Genomic DNA, 8516 nt, shown 5'->3' on the forward strand with positions numbered 1-8516 from the left:
ACAGAGTAAAACATTTAATTGAAAATAAATAATAACTGAGCAATTAGGCCAGAATAACTTTAACTTTAACTTTAGCTAGAGACACAAATCCTAGCTAAAGTGGGAAAATCCCTAGCTAATGTCAATTTAGCTAGGAAAATTACCCTAGAAAACTTTCGTAGCTAATAAGCTCTTAGCTAAATTTTAGCGAGAAGATTTTGTCATTCCTAGGTAATTTTAGCTAGGATATCTCTGCTAGGCACTTTCCGTAACAAACATTTTGCTAGGACTTAAAACCTAGCTAAGTTCCTAGCAAAGTTTGTTTGATTGATGTTGACTTTTCAAAAACTTAGCTAGGAATGGCCCTAGCAAAACTTACAAAATCACTAGCCTTTTCCCCGTTTTGACTGGAATGCTTCCTTATCTAAATGACTAGTTAAAAATAGCTAGGAACATTTTATCAAGGTCATTCTAGCTAATTTGATAAATATCCTAGCCAATATTTGTGTTTGGATAGGGATATTTTCCTGGGTAAATCTTGCTAGAAATTATATATGACAAAATACAAACATAATTTTATATATAATGTGACATAAGATAAAATAAATAATTAAATCTATTCAAATCCATATAAGCATAATCACAGTACCATTAATCTTTGAATGATGAAGAACAAGTCTACTAGCTAATGTTGAATATTAGCCATGGATATGGATTTCGTAGCTAGAATCCCTAGCTAATAGCCTGTTCTCTTGTAGTGTGATTTTCCAAATTAACAAATATACTTAAAATACAACAATAACATACCTAGTATAATACCACAAGTGAGGTTTGAAAAATATCCTTATAATATTATATGATTAATTTATATAGACATAATTAATCCTTAAAATTATATGTCAAATATGTATAACATATATTAGGATATTTTTCCAAATGAAATGGCAAAAATAGCACTTAAAATAATTTAAAAAATATTTCTGGCCTAAATGCTTATTTTACTCTGTTTATATTTCAAAAAAGGTGGACCAATTAATTAAAAATGTGGAGAGTCAAAATAGGGTGTCAATAGCTCTTATAGAGCATAAAGTAAAAGAGAAGCATATAAAACGGATAATAATGAAGGTGACCACTGGGTGGGCTTGTGTAGGAAATTATGGCCACACTGTAAGAGGAAAATATTGATACTCTGGGATCCTCAGACTGTTGGCTACAATATAGTTGGTATGTCTGAGCAGCTCATTCATCCTTCGATCATTCTTAGAACTCTTAATATCAGTTTCTTCTTTACTGCTATATATGAGAAACATACAGTGGAAGATAGGAGGATATTATGGGTACAATTCAAAGACATACACAATGTGACTCTGGAACCTTGGTTGGCAATGAGTGAGTTGGATAGATTTATTGGTGCCCTAGTGTATGAGGCAGAGGTTAGAGACTTCAACTCCTTCCTGGATGATACAGGTATGCAGTCCTTAAGACCGTTAGCAGGGAGTTTAGTTGGACTAATGGCTATACATACAGCAGAATAGACTGGGCATTAGTGAATGCCTAGTGGATGCTGAAGATGTCTCAATTGGAGAACCAAAGGTCCTTAAGACTGGGCTTTGGTGAATGCTAAGAATATCTTGGGACTTGGGGAACAATAGGGCTAACGGAATTCGGCGACGAGTTTCACTTTTCTTCTTTTATTTCTTGTTGATTATGTTTTCTAGTTTTGTGTTCTTGAATAATATTATGAGTACTTAATTCTTATCTAGAATTCTGATGGAACCTTTATAGGACTAATTCTTAATCGTGTTTAATTATAATTGAGCCATTCTTCTTCATCTTTATTTGTTCAGCTACATTTTGATTGTTGTTAATTGAGGGGCCTCAGTTAACAGTGTTATTATAGCTTTATATTTTGCTTAAGAAAGAGTACTAGATTAGTTTTTATTAGTTTTTAGTTGAACAACGTCATTTCTAAGCTACTAAGAGATTAATTGCTTAGATTTAAAAGCGAGATTAGAAATAACAAAGCTTTGATGTGATTTTTTGTGTAATTTGATATGCTAGCTAGGGCTAGTTCGAGAGAATAACTCTAGAAAATTACTACAATTGATCGAGAGATAGTTGTGCTAAGCTAAGACTCACAATCAATAAAAAACAGTTTTGGCAAAATTATAGTTAACACGTTGAGAATTTATTTCGATGATTGGGGGGAATCATTATCCTAGGCATTTTCATTATCGAGAGAACTTCATTTTATTTACTTGATAACTTTATGACCAAGAAATATAACCAGAGGAAGAGGCATTAAACGCAGTTGGGGAGGTTAAGAGGGTATGTCTAACAAAGGGAGAGGAGGATACCAATAGCTACCGAACACTTCTCAAGAGGATATTAGTGATCCATCAACCCCTACATCTCAACATAGTGGTTTAAACCAGTGCATTTTCACGTCTCGTGAAAGTAGTTTTCAACATCTTGCACATATATCTCAAGATACCAGTACTCAATAAACAAATCCCGCTTCTCGAAATGTTGGTGGTCAACAATAAATTCCCGCTTCTGTAAATGTTGGTCATTCAACAAGCACCTTGTTCTTCTCAGAATGTTGTTGCTCAACAAGCAATTATAGATTTTGTTTGTGGACAAGACCCCAAGATGTCGGCGAAGGCATAGAGTAGGGTAGTATAGGTTTTCATTTAAGATATTTTTCAATTTGGGTTGTAAGAAACATTTTTGAACACTTAATGTCCTACGTGCTTGCATGTCTTTGGGTATATCCAATTGAGTTCCCATATAAGTCAATAATGCGATCGTGCTCGATCAGGGGGCTCAAGAGGTGTCTACCACCTTTCCTTCCGTCAATAGAATTTCTTAACTAAAATTTTGTCACATCAGTCTTTTTTGGAGCATTAATTGAAAAGTGACGACTCCTTTATTTTAATCCCTTTTAAGATTTTATCATTTTTGTTTTTTACTCTGTATTTTTTAGTAGCTACGATAGTTTTGGAATAAAAAGGAGTGTGATAGGTGTCGATTTATAAAGCACATCTATTTGTATTCTAAACAACTTTCGAAATAATGTTTTCTCTTAAAGCTTACTCCTCCTCCTCCTCTTCCTCCTTCCTCTTCCTCCATTGGATTGATATTAGTCGTAGTTGTGTTGGAAAAGATAGGGAAAAAAACACTCTTCAGCTATTCAAAAGTAATAAAACTTGTCCTTCGTTTAAAGAGTGGCACAAGCATGCCCCTATTGTTAGAAATATGGGTCAAATGCGCCTTTATTTCTAGAATGAGGCCGAATGACCTAATTAGAACTAATTAACCGATTAGTCAACCAGATTTTCCCTTGGGGAGAAATTATGGGGCTCACGCATACTGTAAGGGCATGTTTGGTCCCAATGAATATAAACCTAAACGAAACTAAAAAATTATTTTTAAGTTTGTTCTGAAATAAAGTCATAGATGAAGCAGGTAAAAACTCTATCCATGTAAAGGCATAGTCTACTAGTATGAGAAATTATTACATTTACCTTTAATTTTTGCATATAGTTCTCATAAAATCACAACTTTTAATTTTTGCATATAGTTCTGATAAAATCACAACTGTCATATCTCACTCATTGTGGAGACAAAGAATAGAAAACATATAAATAAAATATATTTTATCAGTAGTTTACGGTAGTAACATTCTAACACACAATAACATCACTAAAAATAGAGTCTTTAACCTATTGAAGAGAAAATCTTAATTTAAATTACAAATAGAAGTATTAATTTGGCAATGAATGAAGGTTGGTTATCCTCAAATATCGCCTCAGAGATTTAAAACAAAGACTATGCTAATGCTAGGATTTGTGGATCAGAAAAATAGAGAAACCCACTTGGACCAAATTTGCACTTACAGTATGAGTGAAGGTCCATAATTTCTCTCCAATGGGCTAATTAATCTTCTAAGTAATTTCATTAAATTCGGTTAAAAATAAGGGCCTATTTAACCCATATTTCTAATGACAGGGGCATGGTTATGCCAAACTCTAAATGGAGGGCAAATGTTGTTCATTTTTAATAGTTGAAGGGTATTTTGACCCTTTTCCCTTTCTTTTTTATTCCCTTGGACGATCAATGTATCAGTCATAGTTGTATTGGAAAAAATAAGAAAATAGAAAAATTCACAACACAAGAACGGCTGCAAAGAATTGACTATATGTAATTGACTTGAGAATTTAAATTGAAATACTCAAGTAGATAAATGTTTTAGTATTTTTCAAACTTTATCCAAAACAATAACAGCAAGAACCTACAGCCCCAAAGTATTGACATCGGCCATCCATAGCTCCAATTTTTTTTTTTTTTTTTGTACTTTTGTACACTTTACTATTATATATAAGAGGGAATGTGAGGACTTTTGTAGTCCTCACAATAATTTCCCAAATTTTTAAAAACTTTTTCATTAATTACTTTTATGTCCTAATTTTATTTATTTAAGTCAATTTTTTTGTTTTTAGTTTTTAAAGTCTACTTTTCAAAAGCTATCGAGTAGTCCTTACAATAATTTTTAAATTTTTTAAAAACTTTTTAATTAATTACTTTTAGGTCCTAATCTTATTTATTTATGTCAATTTTTTTGTTTTTGTTTTTAAAGTCTACTTTTCAAAATTTATCAAACCTCCTACCTCATTTTTCACGTTCTTTGATTTTCGATTTTGCTCATATCCGCATTTGAGCCCAATTAATCCAGAATAATTCGCATCGCATCGCCTATTCGGGGGAAGTAAAGATTTTTTTTCATGTCCATGTTCAACCCCCTAATCCCTAATTAAGAAAGGGCTTGTGCCTCCATCTCGCCGCACAAGTTAAATTATGTATTTGTCTTAAAAGTTCATTAACTATGTATAGATTATTTATTTAGAACTAAATAACTTCAAAATTAGGATACATAAGTTATAATTTCATCAAAATGGAAGTTAAAATATTAAAGGAGTGGAATGAAAATTTTGCTTTTATATAACTACCCACTTGTGGGACTACAATGGGTATATGGTTGTTGTTGTTGTTGTTGTTGTTGTTGTTGTTGTTGTTGTACACTTGTACTAACACAAATTATATTTTTTTAGTTAAAATATTCGCTTATATATCTTGAATAAAAACGGGCCTCACATAACTAGTATAGTCTATAGATATCACATAATCATTTTTGTTTCCTCTCATAAGTCATTTATTATCAAGTGACAGTAATCAGTGTCAGAATAAAAACGACAAATAAACCAAAAGTAGATCCAATTATTTGGCAGATCCAATTGCTGGCAGGTCAATTAGCTCATGCTCAAACGCCGCCATCTCTTTCTCCGACAAGCATACATATGCGTCTATTCCACCACTATCTCTAGAATCCAACAATAGAATCAAATTTTTTATTGGTTGTTCAACGGGACTAACCCATGAAGGTTTGCCCCAACCAAAATCAACTTCATAAAATTGGTAGCCGCACCAGCTATTAATAAATAACTGTATCTTTTTTTCGAGAAATTCTATTCCTAGCTTTATACTGTCCTGGGGAATGGCCATGATTGCCTCATATTGTCTTGATTTATCTACATATTTTAAAATCAAATCGGATAATCCTTTTCTAATACAAGTGACCAAGGTGGCTAAGTCAGAGCCATCGTTCTCGCCTTTGCATGTCCTGGTCGTTGCAACGACATTTCCTACACAATGATTTGGCAAGGGAGGGACAAGTCGCTTTCGTATATTTACGTTGTACATCAAGTATGATGATGTTCTTGTGCATGCTGAAGCTATCATGAAACATTTCCATATCGTAGCTGACACGACTTCGACGCGTGTAGGTGTTGGTACAAAACTCCAGTCGACCTTAAGACTTGAGTGATACTATAGTAGATGCATCAAAGACAAAAATTATAGTTACACGTTGATTATCAAGAAAGGGTTTGAATAATTCAATCATATTAGACGAGTCTGGAGAAACATGAGGAATAGGATGTGGTAAGAATTTTGCAGCAGCAACAAATTCTGGAACGTCCACGCAATTAGGGCTACCTCGATCAGTGACTCCCCAAGCATTGATGAGAGTGCACAACGTGGAAAGGTCGGCGATTTTGTGAGAAGCACGTATACCAATAGTTATACCTGTTGAGGATATACAATTAATTAAATAAAATTTATGCTCTTTTTTAGAGACTTAAAACTGTTAGAGCAGATGCACACACAATTCGAAGTGGTGTCAAAGTAGGCAGGCAGAGGTCATGTGTTCAAAATGTCCCCACCAATGGCGGAGCTAAAATGAGGCAAGAAGTTCAACTAAATCCTCTTTGCCATAAAATTGTAATGCGCAAATAGGGAAATTTTTTTTTTTTTGTCATTTATGAACTATTGAATGAAGTCCCCTTGTAAGAATTTTCTGGCCCTGCCACTAGTCACTGTCACCCACACTATAAAGGAAATTTCTACATGTTTGACACACAAAAAAGAATTTGGCTTTTCAAATCTCTTATGTGTTTTTTTCATATCTCTTATGTGTAAAAAATAAAGATTTTTTTTAAAAAAAAGTCATAAAACTAAATAAAATTTGTAAAAGACCACAAATCCAATTCTCCCGCACACATGTAAAGGAGAAGATATAATTAAATAAATAAAATCATATTCTCTCTAACCACTTAAGTTTTTAAATAAAATAATCACACAATTCAATAATACCTCCACACTCAAACAAGGTGACTTGAACAAGTAGTGGGATATGGACTATTGACCCCTCTTGATCATCAACTGTGGGGAGAATTTGTATATCCACATGGGGCTGTCTAAGAAGGTCTTTCAATCGATACTTATGGGCGAAAGCCTCGTAGAAGGGTACACCATCGTCATTGCATTCAATTGAGTTGTCCTTAATTCGTCCTGCAAAAGGATAAAAGCTAGCCAGAGTTTCACACAAAGATTTCTTCAAAAGAAGTAATCTTGATGAATTGACTGCCCTTGCTTGCTCGTAGGAATAGGATTGATCACCCCCACATGGAGTAGTAGTTGGAGGAGGAGGAGGATAAAATAGAGCAAAGTGAACAGATGTGGGTCGTGTCATTTGATCCAAAAGAGAGAATTGGAAGCATCTTAAGTGATTGGAAGTGGGAGAAATAGGTCTAATGAGCTCCATACAAACTTTCTCAATTTTTCTACTTGACATTCTCAATAACTTTCAATTTTCTTGTGATTATGCTTTTCCTATTTATATAGTGTAGTATTGTGTCTACTTGTGTTTTGGCCACCTTCCACCTAGAATCAACTTGTAGGAATTTTGGTTTTTCCTTTTAACAAAGAAACTTATATCATCTGGTATGAATTGGTGGAACAAAAGAAATTGATAATGCTAACTCTATAAATTTGATATACACGACAGCGCTTTAACCAACCTTTTGTTAGGTATAATGGCAGAATTTATATTTATAACATAAGTTAGTGTTGTCGTCCAAGAGAGTCATGTATTATAAGGAATTGGAAAAAGGCTCAACTATGCCACTGAACTTAACGAAATGGCTCATATATGCCACTTGTAAAAAGGGGCGGGGTTGGTAAGTAATGAAGGGTTTAGATAATGTCACGTGACAAAAGCTGATAGTAGTAGGGCTCTATTAGTTGTTAATGGCACGAATGAACCAAATGTGTCGTAATGGAGATGACATAAATGAACTCGACTATTAACGAGTGATATGAATGAGCCATTTCAGATAGTTCGATGGCATATTTGAGTTTTTTTCCTTTCTTTAATAAACTTATTTTGCACCCTTTCGAATTCCTGAAATTGAATTTATACTTTATTGATTTGGTAGTCTGATGCGCCCTTATTTTGGTATCTTTTTTCGACTTTTATTGACATAGGATACCAGAGAAATATTTATTTGAATCAACTTTCCAAATCATCTAATATGAAATAAATCATATTCATAATGACGTCTTAACCAAATGGAGTGATAAAGAGTTGGGTAATCCTACCAATATACTTCCTCTGTATTAATTAATGTGACACTTTTCGGATTTCGAGATTTAAACAAGTCTTTCTTTGACAGTAATTTTTTCATATATCTCTTAAATATTTTGAATTTTCAATTATTGTGACTTATTGTACTTTTTATCTAGTGTCCAGAATTGTAAATTTTATTTCAAAAAATTTATAAATTCATGCCCGAACCCACGATCAAAATTTAACTATTTGACTCTCGAAATCCGAACTGTGCCACATGAATTGAGATAGAAGGAGTATTAAATTCCTGAAAATGTGATCACATTAAAGAGGTAGTAGTGTGCAAAGATGGAGAGTTAGGTTGAATCCTATCAACATATCAAAATTCTTAAACGTGATCACTTTAAAGAGGGGAGTATTGTGCAGAGATAGAGAGATAGGTTGAATCCTATCAATATATTCAAGTTCTGAAAATGTGATCACATTGATGAGGCAGTAGTGTGCAGAGATAGAGAGCTAGGCTGAATCCTACTAATTATTAAAATTCGAAAAATGCGATCACATTAAAATG

General features: G+C 33.4%; 1 pseudogene; it reads right to left on the reverse strand.

Annotated features, from left to right (window-relative positions):
* Positions 1-5159: 5159 nt before the first annotated feature.
* Positions 5160-7412, reverse strand: LOC132034548 (vinorine synthase-like; annotated as a pseudogene).
* Between the last annotated feature and the right edge of the window lie 1104 nt (positions 7413-8516).

The sequence above is a fragment of the Lycium ferocissimum genome, chromosome 10 (assembly GCF_029784015.1).
Source record: "Lycium ferocissimum isolate CSIRO_LF1 chromosome 10, AGI_CSIRO_Lferr_CH_V1, whole genome shotgun sequence".
NCBI classification, from domain to species: Eukaryota; Viridiplantae; Streptophyta; class Magnoliopsida; order Solanales; family Solanaceae; genus Lycium; species Lycium ferocissimum.